Genomic DNA, 17,116 nt, shown 5'->3' with positions numbered 1-17,116 from the left:
GAAGAGGGCAAAGGCAGGATAAAGGAAAATGTCTCTGTAACTCAGTACCCACGCAACTGAAGGGTGGTGGCTCATCTGTCTAGTTAAGACCCTGAGTCCCCAGGTGACAAGAAGGTAATTAAAGCTGAAAGTTACCAATCAGGCTAGAAACGCACCCTCAAATGAGAGAGCTATGAGCAAACATCCCCTATAATGGGGATTGCCAGAGAAACCAAGAAATTGCATCTTGGGATCAGGCTTTATGAGGAAAAGTCCTCAAAGCAGGAGATGCTGGTTATCATGGGATTTGGTGTTTTGCATTGTTAAGAATGACCCTTAATGATAGGAGTCACATTCAGTATGCAGAACACTGGATATTGGACTAGAAGTTGTTATCCGTATGAAACGAAATGTAAAGAACAGAATTCTTTTTAACTCAGTCTCAGCTGAGGTTCCAATGAGAAAGATACCAGATTTCAAAATGAATGTGGCACTGATACTATAGGCACATTTACAAAGCAAATCGTCTGGAACTGGTCTAGAACCCCTTCAACCACTGCAAGAATAGAAAAGGGTTGAGAGGGGTAAGAGAAAGATTTATTTGTAGAGAAGAGTGCTTTTCTGTGCTGAGTCACTCCCTCAATCCCCAACCCCACCCAACCCCGTGAAGAGGAAAGGTAAACAATGCTACATTTGTCTTGGGTGTCAGGACAGAAGTTTCCTGGAGGCCAGCCTTAAATGTATCTTTTACATGTGAGATGGCGAGGATTAATGCTGGGTTCATACAGGAGGAAGCAAGGGGGCCAGACCCAGAATACTGGTGTCTCTTCTGGGATCTGTCTAGTCCTTGTTTGTGGCAGAGATAAACATATGGGGGCTACCACATATCAGCTGAAGGGGACAGACTGTTGGTCTGGGGTCATACTGGACTTTGACCTTTTGGGTGCATCTGTGAGAAGCCAAAGAATGGCAGAAGCAGGAAGCTGGGGATGGAAATCATCCTAGGAGCTGTGGGGAGGAATTGCAAATGAATACTCAGGCTAGAAATGACTCTACTGGAGTTCTACCTGAAGAAGATCTCAAGGATGGGAGATCCGCAGAGAAACCACAAAATTGCCCTGGAGACAAAGCCTAAGCTAGAAACACTTGCCAGAGTTACAGAGCATGAAGTTTTATTCCATCAGTATCTGATCAAGTAAGACCTCTCTCACCAATGCTCCCCACAAACCAAGCCCTCTAAGACCAGAAGTTCCAAGACTAGCCAGCAAACTAAAAAGAGAGGAATGCAACAGAGAAAGAGAAAAGAAGACAATCAACCCCTCTTTCCTCCCACTCCATGCTTAATGAAGACAAATTAAAGATATGCTGAGATATCAGTCTTCACGTGCCATTAAAAAAAATTTTTTTTAAGGGGCATCTGGGTGGCTCAGTCAGTTAAGCATCTGACTCTTGATCTCAGCTCAAGTCTTGATCTCAAGGCTGTGAGTTCAAGCCCTGCATTGGGCTTCATGCTGGACATGGAAACTACTTTAAAAACATGTATATTTAAAAATCATAAAAGTCATAATGTTGAAATTCAAGTATGGGAAAATCATAGTATAAAAGGACTAGTGCTGAACAGTAAGACTATTTAAACCTAGGATTAAGCCTAAATAAATATGTCAATTTAAACATGCTAACAAAATAGATATAAATGTCAAAAAAGCTTACTTGAAATAAGAGATAAATGATTGAAGAAGTAACAGGTATAACAACTGAATCCTAAACCTGAAATTGCAGATTGTATAAACAAAGCCTGGAAGATGGGAAATCCCCAGGAGAAAGGATAAACAAGATCAATCCTTACCACATATAGGAAAGACCTAACGAAACTCATTTCATTTTTTGTCTTAAATATTAAAAATATAAGTTAAACAATGTTTTAAAGTTTGGAATTAAATTCCAGTAAAATATAAAATGAGATAAAGGACTTTCAAATAAGTGAAGAAACAGGCATAGAAAATATAATCTGTATTGCAAGATAATTTTTTTAATTAGCCAGAAAGCATAAAACAAAATGATAGAAAAAAATACATATCCATTACAAAACTATACCTTATATTCCCCTGTTTAAGACAAATATTCTGAAATTAAATATCTAATTACATATGTCTTATAGAGGAGAAATTTAAAATAAAATTACATACAAATTTTAAAATGAAAAGGATGATCAAAAGTTATCATGTAAAGGAAAAAGCAGAAGTGACCATATTACTTTCAAAGAAAGATGAATCAAGGCAAAAAGCATTAAAAAAGGACAGTGTGCATTGTTCAAGACAGTGGAGTGGGAATTCAGCTGGATAGCTATCAAATCATTCTGAACACAAACTCAACCAGAGACCTAAGAAAAGAACAGCTGCAACTCCACCAATAAAAAAACAACCACTTTCTGCAAGGTAGGAGGTGCAGAGATGGTACTCTGAGGCAATATATAGGAAGATAAACTGCAGGCAGAGGGAGCAGCAGAGCCCCAAATCAGAACTTGTAAAAGGTTGTTCCAGTGAGGGATGTCCCTGCCTGAGAGGTGCTCTGATGGCAAAGCAGGGCAGAATCCTAAGTGGAACAGTATCCCCAGGATCCCCAGGATCACAGGAATCCCAGAGATGCCTGAGTGTGGCAGGGGTCCCAGGTATCAGAGCAGGGAAGCCAGCTGCAATTAGCAAGCCCAGGAGTGGGCTTTCAGCTCGGAGTTGCCATAAACCATAAACCACAAATAGTGGTCTAATGACTACTGTCCAAGCAGGGGCCCAGCAAGCAGCAGAACCTGCGAGACACCCCCTACCCACCAAGAGGAGTGGCTCAGGAGTGTGCCTCAGGAGTCTGCAGGGTCTGGAGACTCGAAACAGGGTTGTGAGCCTGAGACAAAATTCTGTCACAGGCCAGGTGAGCACAAGTGTGACTGGAGATCAGAGAGACATAAGTGACTGACTGCTTTTCCTTAAGGACACACTGAGGAGTGGGGCCTGAGCATTTGGCTCCAGGTCTGGACATGGGGAGACCGCAATTTTCATTCTCATCCTAAAGCTGCACAGGAAACCTTCAGGGAACAAAAGCCACACAGAGCAACCTGGAGCCACTGATCTAGTCTTGCCCCTGGCAAGGGTGCTGCAATTCTGCCTAAGGTAAAGACACCTGAGAATCAGTGCAACAGACCCCCCACCCAAGGTGATCAAGAACATCCAACTAAGACCAAGTTTACCCATCATAGAGAACTACAGAACTCCAGCACTAGGGGAAAACACTATATAGAATTCACGGCTTTCCCCCCCCCCCTATTCTTTAGTCTTTCCACTTCAATTTTTTCTCTTTCCTTTTTCAACCAATTTCTTATTTTATTAACTCCTTTTTCTTTTAATTTCTATTCAGTGTAACAGTATTCATTGTTTTTGCACCACACCCAGTGCTCCATGCAATCCATGCCCTCTCCAAAACCCACCACCTGGTTCCCCCAACCTCCCACCCCCTGCCCCTTCAAAACCCACAGATTGTTTTTCAGAGTCCATAGTCTCTCATGGTTCACCTCCCCTTAGAATTTCCCTCAACTCCCTTCTCCTCTCTAACTCACTTTGTCCTCCATGCTATTTGTTAAGCTCCACAAATAAGTGAAACCATATGATAATTGACTCTCTCTGCTTGACTTATTTCACTCAGCATAATCCCTTCCAGTTCCGTCCATGTTGATACAAAAGTTGGGTATTCATCCTTTCTGATGGAGGCATAATACTCCATTGTGTATATGGACCACATCTTCCTTATCCATTCGTCCGTTGAAGGGCATCTTGGTTCTTTCCACAGTTTGGCGACCATGGCCATTGCTGCTATAAACATTGGGGTACAGATGGCCCTTCTTTTCACTACATCTGTATGTTTGGGGTAAATACCCAGTAGTGCAATTGCAGGGTCATAGAGAAGGTCTATTTTTAATTTCTTGAGCAATCTCCATACTGTTCTCCAAAGTGGCTGCACCAACTTGCATTCCCAACAACAGTGTAAGAGGGTTCCCCTTTCTCCACATCCCCTCCAACACATGTTGTTTCCTGTCTTGCTAATTTTGGCCATTCTAACTGGTGTAAGGTGGTTTCTCAATGTGGTTTTAATTTGAATCTCCCTGATGGCTAGTGATGATGAACATTTTTTCATGTGTCTGATAGCCATTTGTATGTCTTCATTGGAGAGGTGTCTGTTCATATCTTCTGCCCATTTTTTGATATGATTGTCTGTTTTGTGTGTGTTGAGTTTGAGGAGTTCTTTATAGATCCTGGATATCAACCTTTTGTCTGTATTGTCATTTGCAAATATCTTCTCCCATTCCGTGGGTTGCCTCTTTGTTTTCTTGACTGTTTCCTTTGCTGTGCAGAAGCTTTTGATTTTGATGAAGTCCCAAAAGTTCATTTTCGCTTTTCTTTCCTTTGCCTTTGGAGACATATCTTGAAAGAAGTTGCTGTGGCTGTTATCGAAGAGGTTACTGCCTATATTCTCCTCTAGGATTCGATGGATTTCTGTCTCACATTGAGGTCTTTTATCCACATAGAGTTTATCTTTGTGTACGGTGTTAAAAGAATGGTCGAGTTTCATTCTTCTACATATAGCTGTCCAGTTTTCCCAGCACCATTTATTGAAGAGACTGTCTTTTATCCACTGTAAATTTTTTCCTGTTTTGTCAAAGATTATTTGACCATAGAGTTGAGGGTCCATATCTGGGCTCACTACTTTGTTCCACTGGTCTATGTGTCTGTTTTTATGTCAGTACCATGCTATCTTGGTGATCAGAGCTTTGTAGTAAAGCTTGAAATTGGCTAACGTGATGCCCCCACTTTTTTGTTTTTCAACACTTCCTTAGTGATTCTGGGTCTCTTCTGATTCCATACAAATTTTTGGATTATTTGCTCCAGATCTTTGAAAAATACCAGTAGAATTTTGATCAGAATGGCATTAAAAGTATAGATTTCTCTAGGCAGTATAGACATCTTAACAATGTTTATTCTTCCGATCCAAGAGCATGCAATGGTCTTCCATCTTTTTGTGTCTTCTTCAATTTCTTTCATGAGTGTTCTGCAGTTCCTCGAGTACAGATCCTTTACCTCTTTGGTTAGGTTTATTCCCAGGTGTCTTATGGTTCTTGGTGTTATAGTAAATGGAATCGATTCTCGAATTTCCCTTTCCATATTTTCATTGTTAGTGTATAAGAAAGCTACTGATTTCTGTACATTGACTTTGTATCCTGCCACATTGCTGAATTGCTTTATGAGTTCTAGTAGTTTGGGGATGGAGTCTTTTGGGTTTTCCATTTAAAGAATCATGTCAACTGAAAAGAGAGAGAGTTTGACTTCTTCATTGCCCATTTGGATACCTTTTATTTCTCTTTGTTGTCTGATTGCTGTTGCTAGGACTTCTAATACTATATTGAACAAGAGTGGTGAGAGTGGGCATCCTTGTCGTGTTCCTGATCTCAACGGGAAGGATGCAAGCTTTTTCCCATTGAGGATGATATTTGCTGTGGGTCTTTCATAGACAGATTTTATGAAGTTCAGGAATGTTCCCTCTATCCCTATACTTTGAAGTGTTTTAATCAGGAATGTATGCTGGATTGTGTCAAATGCTTTTTCTGCATCAATTGAGAGGACCACGTGGTTCTTCTCTCTTCTCATATTAATTTGTTCTATCACATTGTTTGATTTGCAAATGTTGAACCATCATTGTAGCCCAGGAATGAATCCCACTTAGTCATGGTGGATAATCTTTTTAATGTGCTGTTGAATCCTGTTTGCTAGGATCTTGTTGAGAATCTTAGCATCCATGTTCATCAGAGATATTGGTCTGAAATTCTCCTTTTTGGTAGGGTCTTTGCCTGGTGTGGGGATCAAGGTAATGCTGGCTTCATAAAAAGAGTCTGGAAATTTTCCTTCTGCTTTAATTTTTTGAAACAGCTTCAGGAGAATAGGTGTTATTTATTCCTTGAAAGTTTGGTAGAATTCCCCAGGGAATCCATCAGGTCCTGGGCTCTTGTTTTTTGGGAGGTTTTTGATCACTGCTTCAATCTTGTTACTAGATATTGGTCTATTCAGGTTGTCAATTTCTTCCTGGTTCAATTTTGGGAGTTTATAGTTTTCCAGGAACGCATCCATTTCATCTAGGTTGCTTAGCTTATTGGCATATAACCGTTGGTAATAACTTCTGATGATTGTTTCTACTTCCTTGGTGTTAGTTGTGATCTCTCCCTTTTCACTCACAGTTTTATTAATTTGGGCTTTCTCTCTTTTCTTTTGGATTAGTGTGGCCAATGGTTTATTGATCTTATTGATTCTTTCAAAAAAAACCAGCTTCTAGTTTCACTGATACATTCTACTATGTCTCTGGTTTCTACCTCATTGATCTCAGCTCTAATCTTCCTTATTTCTCTTCTTATGTGTGGAGTTGGTTTGATTTGTTGTTGATTCTCCAGTTCTTTAAGGTGTAGAGACAGCTGGTGTATTCTGGATTTTTCAATTTTTTTGAGGGAGGCTTGCATGGCTATGTATTCCCCTTAGGACTGCCTTTGCTGTATCCCATAGGTTTTGGACCAACGTGTCTTCATTCTCATTGGTTTCCATGAATTGTTTCAGTTCTTCTTTGATCTCCTGGTTGATCCAAGCATTCTTAAGCAAGGTGGTATTTAGTTTCCAGGTGTTTGAGTTCCTTCCGAACTTTTCCTTGTGATTGAGCTCCAGTTTCAAAGCATTGTGATCTGAGAATGTGCAGGGAATAATCTCAGTCTTTTGGTATCGGTTGAGTCCTGATTTCTGACCCAGTATGTGGTCTATTCTTGAGAAGGTTCCATGTGCACTTGAGAAGACTGAATATTCTGTTGTTTTAGGGTGGAATATTCTGTAAATATCTATGAGGTCCATCTGGTCCAATGTGTCATTCAATGCTCTTGTTTCTTTATTGATTTTCTGCTGCGATGATCTGTTTATTTCTGAGAGAGGTGTGTTAAGATCTCCTACTATTAATGTATTCATATCAATATGACTCTTTATCTTGATTAACAGGTTTTTTTTTATGTAATTGGCTGCTCCCATATTGGGGGCATAGATATTTACAATTGTTAGATCATCTTGGTGGATAGTCCCTTTACAAATGATGTGTCCTTCTGTATCTCTGACTACAGTCTTTAGTTTAAAATCTAATTTGTCTGATATGAGAATCGCTACCCCGGCCTTCTTTTGAGGCCCACTGACATGAAAGATGCTTTTCCATCTCTTCACTTTCAGTCTGGGTGTATCTTTAGGTTCCAAATGGGTCTCTTGTAGACAACATATGGATGGGTCCTGTCATTTTATCCAATCTGCAACCCTGTGCCATTTTATGGGCACATTTAGGCCATTCACATTGAGAGTGATTATTGATACATACATTTTTATTGACATCATATTACCTTTGAAGTCTTTCTTTCTGTAGATTGTGTCTATATTTCTATTCAATGCTATTCTTAGGATTTTCCCTCTTTTATAGAACCCCCCTTAATATTCCCTAAGGTGTCAGCTTGGTGGTTGCATAGTCTTTTAAGCCTTGCCGGTCTTGGAAACTCTTTATCTCTCCATCCATTTTGAATGTCAGTCTTGCTGGATAAAGTATTCTTGGCTGCATGCTCTTCTCATTTAGTGCCCTGAATATATCTTGCCAGCCCTTTCCAGCTTGCCAGGTCTCTGTGGACAGGTCTGATGTTATTCTGATGGGCTTTCCTCTGTAAGTAAGGAGCCTCTTTGTCCTAGCAGCTTTCAAGAGATTATATCTACAATTATGATTCCTCAATTTGACTATCAGGTGCCTTGATGTTTTTCTGGAATCTATAATCTTGGGTGGAGACCGTTTGGCCTCTAGTACATGAACGCTGGTTCCATTCACCAGATTGGGTAAATTTTCATGAAGAACTTGTTCCACTATATCTTCTAGACTTCTTTCTTTCTCCTCTCCTCCCCTTCAGGGATTCCAATAATTCTGATGTTGAAACATTTCATGGCATCATTTATTTCCCTGATTCTGTTTTCATGGCTTCTAAGCTGTTTGTTCCAGGCTTCCTCCTGATCCTTTCTATCTGTTTGTCCTCCAGATCACTAATTCTATCTTCTGTCTCAGTTATCCTAGCTTTGAGAGAATTTAGATTGGAACTCATTGAGAGCATTGTGAACCTCATCCTTGGTAGCTTTTAGCTCTGCCCTAACATTGTGAACATCATCTCTGGTTGCTTTCAGTTTGGCCCTAATCAATTCCGTTTGGTCATCCATGGCTTTCTCCAACCTAGCTATTGCCTGGATAATTGTTAGCCTGAATTCTCTTTCTGACATATTGTCTATGTTGATAGCCATTAGCTCTGTTGCAGAAGGCGCATCCTCTGTATTTTTCTTCTGTTGGGCATTCCTCCTCCTAGTCATTTTGGTGAGAGATGGTTGAACAGATGTAGCTGGATGTATCGACCATGGTGCAGTCAAGATGCAACCTGGAACACTTCTGAACAATCAGGATTTCCCACCCAAACAAGAGAAAAAAGAAAAGAAAAAGAGAGAGAGGGAGAGACAGGAAAGAAAGGGAAGATAAAAGAGAAGGTTCAGCCCAAATGGGCCCCAAGGTAAGATTTATGAAGTATACAAACAAAAACAGACAAACAAAAAGACTGATAAAAGTATATGACAAGAGAAAAAAAATCCATATATATATATATATATATATATATATATGCAAATAAAGGATGAACCTCGTCAAAAAGAACCCCAAGTGTAAGATTTATATACTATGAGGACAAACACAAAAACACAGAAACACTGGTGAAAGAAAAAGATGGGAGAGTGGTTATAAATTCTCAGTGTGGGCGAGGAAGGTGGTTTTGATTCTTCCTGGATGTATCTTAATATCTTTGTTAAAGGACTCAACTTTTCTAAGATAAAGGGGGATTAAAAATTGGTTTACCTATAGGGGTAGCATTGATTGGGGAAAGGGGATTACCTTGAAGTTTAACTCTATATGAATATTAGAAAATAAAAATAAAAAAGAAATAAACTAGACTAAACTAAAATTAAAAAAAAAGAAATTTAAAAAATAGAAATTCAAAAGAAAAACACAGGTGTATGTATCAAAAAGTTCAGGTTAGAAGGTATTATGGAATTTGATGTACTGGACATCTCACTGTGATGGTAAATAGGCTAAAAAATTATCTACGTAAAAAAGAAATGAGCCAGCATAGTGGGAACAAATTAAAAATAAAAGTTGTCTTGTCGTCTTTTTTTTTTTTTTCTTTCCTGGTTGGTTTTCTGGGGGAGGGGCCTGCCACGTGGGTTTTCAGTCAATGATGTTCTCTGAGTTAAGTCCTCCTGCTCCCCTCAAGGGGGTGGGCTCTGAGGAAACTGGTTTTTTTCAGGCTTTTGTCTCTGGAGGTTTTTATGTTTGTTCACTTTTTTTTTTTCTCTCTCGCCTTGACCGCTTTTAATGGTTTTTGTAGGTTTAGAGGAAAGCAAACTGCACCCTGACCTCCCTCTCAGAGAGAAGCCTCAGTCTGGCTGCAGAGCCCAAATAAATTCCCCCTTGGCCGCAGGCCGCAGGCCGCAGGTTCTGAGTCGTGGTCCCTGGGGACGCAGGATTTTTTGCTTGTATCCAAAACCACGGCAGCGGCAGCTGTCTGGGCAGCTCCAGATCGCCAGAGAGGTTCCAAGCAGCAGTTGCACACTGAGATTTTCCCGCTGGCCCAGGCTGGGAGTGCCTGGTCTTTCCGGGTCTGAGAGCACCAGACTGGTGCCTGTGCACACTTCTCTCAGAGGAGGGCGGGGGGTCCGACTCGGACTCTGATAGCAGGGCACAGAGCGAGCGTGGAGACTGTAAAAAGTCTGTGCTTCTGCCAGGTGGCGAGGCTCCCAGCCCCTCACGGGAGCTGGACTCCATGTGCTCTCAGGCACGCTGGTGGCTCAGGGACCAAGACCTGGTTTCTCCACTGCACTCTCTCTGGCTCTGCACCAGGACTGGCTGTCCTGGGTCTGGGGACTTCAGCCCCTGTCCCTAACTGCCCCAATTCCCACAATTCCCCCCGCCCCCCGTGATCCTTTGCTCTTTTTGAGTGCTTTCTACCAGACTCTAAGTTAATGCTGGTCTCCAGACGCAGGGCACTCTCCTATTGGGATATTACTTTCCAAGGGGTCAGCTCTGGTGGCTCCCTCCCCCTTTTATTTATCTTCTGATAGCAGTCCGATGTTCCCACTCGCTTTACCTGCCCACTGGCGTCTTCTGCTCCTGTAGAGATCCAAACGTGTATAATTCTGATCTCAGGCTGAATTCGTGGGTGATCGGAGTTCTTTGGAAGGTAATCAGCTCACTTTAGGGTACAGGTTGAAAGGGCGCCGCCCCCTACTTCACCACCATCTTGTCTCCCCCCAAGGAAATGTATTAACTCCTTTTTAAAAAATATTTTACGGGACGCCTGGGTGGCTCAGTTGGTTGGACGACTGCCTTCGGCTCAGGTCATGATCCTGGTAGTCCCGGGATCGAGTCCCGCATCAGACTCCCAGCTCCATGGGGAGTCTGCTTCTCTCTGACCTTCTCCTTGTTCATGCTCTCTCTCACTGTCTCTCTCTCAAGTAAATAAATAAAATCTTTTAAAAAAAAATATTTTACAATTTTCCTTTTTATACTTACATTCTATACTTTCATTGTATTTAATTTTATTTTATGTATACATAAGTTTTCCTTTCTTTACAATTGTGGGATACAGTTTCTTCTAACAAACAGACCAAAATACATTCCAAACCTGGTATGGAAAAAGCATAGGGGACACTACAGAATCCCCTTCTGGAGGAATAAAAGAACTAAAATCTAATAAAGTTAAAATCAAAAGGCTATTAATGTGATGTAATAAAAAACAGAGGCTCTAATTGCTAGGATAAATGAGGCAGAAGAGATAATTCATGATATAGAAGACCAAATAATGGAAAATAAAGAAGCTGAGAAAAAAAGAGATGAATAACCACTGAAAAAGAGAGATAAAGGGAAGAATTTGAGAGATAAATGATAGCATAAAGCAAAACAATATTAGAATAATTGGGATCCAAGAAGAAGAGGAAGAGAGAGAAGCAGGAGGTATATTGGAGCAAATTATAGCAAAGAACTTCCTTAATCTGGGGAAAGAAACAGGCATTCCAGCCCAGAAGACACAGAGACCCCCCCCTTCAAAATCAATAAAAATAGGTCAACATCCTGCCATATAACAGTGAAACTTGCAAATCTCAGAGACAAAGAGAAAAACCTGAAAGCAGCTCAGGACAAAAGGTCCATAAACTACAAGAGTAGAAACATTAGATTGGGAACAAACCTATCCACAGAAACCTGGCAGGCCGAAAAGGACAAGTATGATATTTTCAGTATGCTAAATGAGAAAAATGCGCAGCCAAGAATACTTATCCAGCTATGATGTCATTCAAAATGGGAGAGATAAAAAGCTTCTAGGGCACAGAGAAACTAAAAGAATTTGTGATCATGAAACCAGCCTTGCAAGAGATATTAAAAGAGATCCTTTAAGTGAAAAGAGAGCCCAAAAGTAACCTAGACCAGAAAGGAACAGAGACAATATACAGAAACAGTAACTTTACAGTTAATATAATGGCACTAAATTCATATCTTTCAATAGTTACTCTAAATGTAAATGGGCTAAATGTTCCAATCAAAAGACAAGGGTATTGGATTGGATAAAAAAGCAAGACCCATTAATATGTTGTCCACAAGAGATTCGTTTCAGATGAATCTCCTCCAAACTGGAAGTGTGGGGGTGGAAAACCATTTACCACGCTGATGGACTTCAGAAAAAAAGCTGTGGGAGAGGCAATCCTTATATCAGACAAATTAGATTTTAAACCAAAGATTGTAATAAGAGATGAGGAAGGACAGTCTATCATACATAAAGGGTCTATCCAACACAAAGAGCTAAACAATTGTAAATATCTATGCCCCCAACTTGGAAGCACCCAAATACATAAATCAATTAATAACAGCATAAAGAAATTCATTGGTAATAATACAATAATAGTAGGGGACTTTAACACCCCACTCACGAATGGACAGCTCATTTAAGCAGCAAATCAATAAGGAAATAAGAGCTTTGAATGACACATTAGATCAGATGGACTTCACAGATATATTCAGAACATACCATCCTAAAGCAACTGAACACACATTCTTCTCGAGTGCACATGGAAGAGTCTCCAGAAGAGATCACACACTGGGTCACAAATCAGATCTCAACTGGTACCAAAAGCCTAGGATTATTCCCTGCATATTTTTGGACACAATGCTTTGAAACTAGAATTCAATCACAAGGGGAAAATTGGGAAGGACTTAAATACATGGAGGTTAAAGAGCATCCCACTGAAAAAAGAATGGGCTAACCAGAAAATTAAAGAAGACTTTTAAAAATTCATGGAAAGAAATGAAAATGAAAACACAGCTGTTCAAAACCTTTGGGATGCAGCAAAGGTGGTCATGAGAGGGAAGTATATAGCAATACAAACCCTTCTCAAGAAAGAAAAAAGTCTCAAATATACAACCTAACTTTACACCTAACAGAGCAAGAGAAAGAACAGCAAATAAAACCTAAATCTAGCAAGAAAAGAGAATTAACAAAGATTAGAGCAGAAATCAATGAAATAGAAACCATAGAAAAAAGCAGTAAAACAGATCAACAAAACTAGGAGGTAGTTCTTTGAAAGAATTAATAAGATTGATAAATCCCTGGCCAGACTTATCAAAAAGAAAAAAGAAAGGACCCAAATAAATGAAATTATGAATGAAAGAGCAGGGATCACAGCCAACACCGAAGAAATACAAACAAGTATAAGAACATATTATGAGCAACTATATGCCAACAAATTAGGCTATCTGGAGGAAATGGATGCATTCCTAGCAACACATAAACTACCAAACTAAACTAAAACAGAAAACAGGAAGAAATAGAAAACCTGAACAGACCCATAACCAGCAAGGAAACTGAAAAAGTAATTAAAAATCTCCCAAAAAACAAGAGTCCAGGGCTAGATGGCTTTCCAGAGAATTCTACCAAACATTTAAGGAAGAACTAATACCTTTTCTTCTTAATCTGTTTCAAAATAGAAATAGAAGAAAAACTTCCAAACTCATTCTGTGAGGCCAGCATTGCCATGATCCCAAAACCAGTCAAAGACCCCACCAAAAAGAATTATAGACAATATCCCTGAGGAACATGGATGCAAAAATTTTCAGCAAGATCTTAGCCCACAGGTTCCAACAGTACATTAAAAGGATTATTTACCACGACAAAGTGGGATTTATGCCTGGGCTGCAAGGCTGGTTCAACATCAGCAAATCGATCAATATGATCCACTACATTAATAAAATAAAGGATAAGAACCATATGATCCTCTCAATAGATGCAGGAAAAGTATTTGACAAAGTCTAGCATCCTTTCTTGATTAAAACTCTCCACAGTGTATAGAGGGAATATCACTCAATAACATAAAAGCCATTTATAAAAAACCCATAGCAAATATCATTCTCAATAGGAAAAACTGAGAGCTCTTCCTTGAGGGCTGGAACAGGGCAGAGAAATCCACTATCGCTGCTGTTGTTCAACATAGTACTAGAAGTCATAGCCTCAGCAATCTTACATCAAAAAGAAATAAAAGATATCCAAATCTGCAAAGAAGAAGTCAAACTCTCACTTTTTGCAAATGGCATGATAAACTATGTGGAAAACCCAAAAGACTCCACTCCCAAGTTGCTAGAACTCATACAGGAATTCAGCAAAGCAGGAGGATACAAAATTAGTGCATTTCTATACACTAACAATGAGACAAAAGAAAGAAAAATTAAGGAATTGATCCCATTTACAATTTGCACCAAAAACCATAGTAATGAACTTAAAGAAAGACGCAAAGGATCTGTACACAGAAGACTATAGAACACTCATGAAAGAAATTGAGGAAGACACAATGAAATGGAAAAACATTCCATGCTCATGGACTGGAAGAACAAATACAGTGAAAATGTCTATGCTACCTAGAGCAATCTATACATTCCATGCAATCCCTATCAGAATACTGTCAATTTTTTTTTCATAGAACTGGAACAATCCTAAAATTTGTATGGAACCAGAAAAGATCCCAAATAGCCAAAGGAATGATGAAAAAGAAAAACAAAGCTGGTGGCATCACAATTCTGGACTTCAAGCTATATTACAAAGCTATAATCATCAAGAAAGCATGGTACGGGCATAAAAACAGACACACAGTGGAACAGAGCAGAGAGCCCAGAAGTAGATCCTCAACTCTATGGTCAACTAATCTTCAACAAAGCAGGAAAGAATATCCAATGGAAAAAAGACAGTCTCTTCAACAAATTGGTGTGGGAAAATTGGACAGCCACATGCAGAAGACTGAAACCAGACCATTTTGTTACACCATGAAAGGAATCCATGAAAATCCTTGAGAAGAACACAGGCAGCAACCTCTTCAACCTTAGCCACAGCAACTTCTTCATAGACACATCGCCAAAGGCAAGGGAAATGACAACAAAAGTGAACTATTGGAAATTCATCAAGAAAAAAAGCTTTTACACAGCAAAGGAAATAGTCAACAACCAAAAGACAACCAACAGAATGGGAGAAAATATTTGCAAATGTCTTACCAGATAAAGGACTAGTATCCAACAAACTCAACACCCAAAGAATAAATAATTCCAACAAGAAATGGGCAGAGGATATGAACAGACATTTCTGGAAAGAAGACATCCTATCTGGATGCCAACAAACACATGAAAAAGTGTTCAACATCACTTGGCCTCAGGGAAATGCAAATCAAACCCACAATGAGATACCACCACACACCAGTCAGAATGGCTAACATTAACAAATCAGGAAACAACAGGTGTTGGCAAGGATGCAGAGAAAGGGGAGCCCTCCTATACTGTTGGTGATGCAGAGTAGTTCAACCACTCTGGAAAACAATATGGAGATTCCTCAAAAAGTTGAAAATAGAGATACCCTACAACCCAGCAACTGTACTACTGGGTATTTACCCCAAAGATACAAATATAGTGATCCAAAGGGGCATGTGCACCTGAATGTTTATAGCAGCAATGTCCACAATAGCCAAATTATGGAAAGAGCCCAGATGTCCATTGACAGATCAGTGGATAATGAAGATATGGTATATATATGTAATGGAATACAACTCAGCCATCAAAAACAATGAAATCTTGCCACTTGCAATGACATGGATGGAATTAGAGGGTATTATGCTAGGTGAAGTAAGTCAATCGGAGAAAGACAATTACCATATGATCTCACTCATATGTGGAATGTAAGAAACAAAACAGAGGACTGTATAGGAAGAGAGGGAAAATAAAACAAGTTCAAATCGAGAGGGAGACATACCGTAAGAGATCCTTTTTTTTTTTTTTTAAGATTTTATATATTTGACAGAGAGACACAGAGAGAGGAACACAAACAGAGGGAGTGGGAGAAGTAGCAGGCTCCCACAGATCAGGGAGCCCAATGTGGGGCTCGATCCCAGGGATCATGACACCTAATGACTGAGCCACCCAGGCATCCCCCATAAGAGACTCTTAATCATAGGGACAAATTGAGGATTGCTGGAGGGGAGGGATGGGGTAACTGGGAGTTAGACATTAAGGAGGGCATGTGATGTAATGAGCACTGGGTATTATATAAGACTAATGAATCACAGAGGTAGATAAGACCTCTACCTCTGAAACTAATAATACATTATATGTTAATTAATTGAATTTAAATTTTAAACCCACAAAAAAGGACAGTGTGGGTAGGCAGTTAAGATTGATAAAATATACAAGCAAGTATTCTAAAAAGCATCATTATATTTAATAATATTCTGGCCAAACCAGTGGGGAATAGAGGGAAAAAAAAAAGGAGGAATAATTACTGAAAAAGAAAAGACAAAATTATCATCATTAGTGAAAGACATAATTATGGTCTTCAAAAGCCCAAAGAACTGAAAAATTCTTAGAATAATTGAATTCAAGAAAGAAGCCAGATAAAAGAAAATTATACCAAAAATAGCTTTCCTATTTATCATCAGTAACCAATGAGAAGATATAATGGAGAGAAAAGTGTCTATTCACAGTAATTTCTCAAAAGCAAACTGCCTAGGACTGAACTAGTAAGTGTGCTCAACTTACATGAAGAAAACTGCAAATTTTACAGAAACACATCAAAGAATATTTGCCTAGATGAAGTGAGGTCCCTCATTTCTGGATGAGAGTGCTCAGTATGGTAAATGTTCTAATATTCCAATTATTTCCAAAATAATTTATAGTTTTAATCCCATCCTGATAAAAATACATAGGCATTTACTTTAATGGAAATAAATGATTAATTATTTATTGAGAACTAAGATTAGGTGAGAATGGATAAGAAAACTTTGAAGACAAGTGATAAGGAAGAACTTGCCTGTAAAATATTAAAGTGTATTATTGACCTTTTATATTTAGAATAACTGATAGTGGCACAGAAATAAGGAGGTATATCTAAGAAACAACAGAGCTAGCCTTTCTTTCTATTCAATAGAAAAAGCATCAAAAATCAATGAGAAACAGTTTCATTATTCAAAATCTAGTGTTGAAATTTTTGACTACTTGGAGGAAAAAAAACTGTTCCTGTGTTTCACAATATGATGAAATTCATTTCAGATGGATTAAAAAGGCAACTGTAAACAAGAAAATCTTAAGAACCTAGAAGAAATTATGGATGAAATAGTCATTTAGTCACTTGATGAGGATGGACTGTACAAATATAAAAATAATAAAATAACAAAATTCAAAATCTTCAAATATAGTATAAATTCAGTCACATAAAACAAAACCAACATTGGTGTGCATGTCTCCTGACCATGAGGGTGCATACGTGTGTGTGTAAAAAGTGGGAGAAACAGAGCTCATTTTGTTTTCTTCTTATTTTGCTTTCTGTGTATTTTTCAAAAAAAATTCTCTGAGAGCACCTGGGTGGCTTAGTGGGTTAAAGCCTCTGCCTTCGGCTCAGGTCATGATCCCAGGGCTCTGGGATTGAGCCCCACATCGG

At 39.2% G+C, this 17,116-nt stretch overlaps 1 protein-coding gene across 7 annotated transcripts in view; it reads right to left on the bottom strand.

Annotated features, from left to right (window-relative positions):
* The window catches only part of FREM1 (FRAS1 related extracellular matrix 1), a 173,974-nt gene that overhangs the window by 116,124 nt on the left and 40,734 nt on the right, over positions 1-17,116 (bottom strand). The gene's annotated exons all lie outside the window — the stretch shown is intronic.

Source organism: Mustela erminea, chromosome 12 (genome assembly GCF_009829155.1).
Source record: "Mustela erminea isolate mMusErm1 chromosome 12, mMusErm1.Pri, whole genome shotgun sequence".
Taxonomy (NCBI): Eukaryota; Metazoa; Chordata; class Mammalia; order Carnivora; family Mustelidae; genus Mustela; species Mustela erminea.
This window is presented reverse-complemented; position numbering and strand designations above follow the sequence as displayed.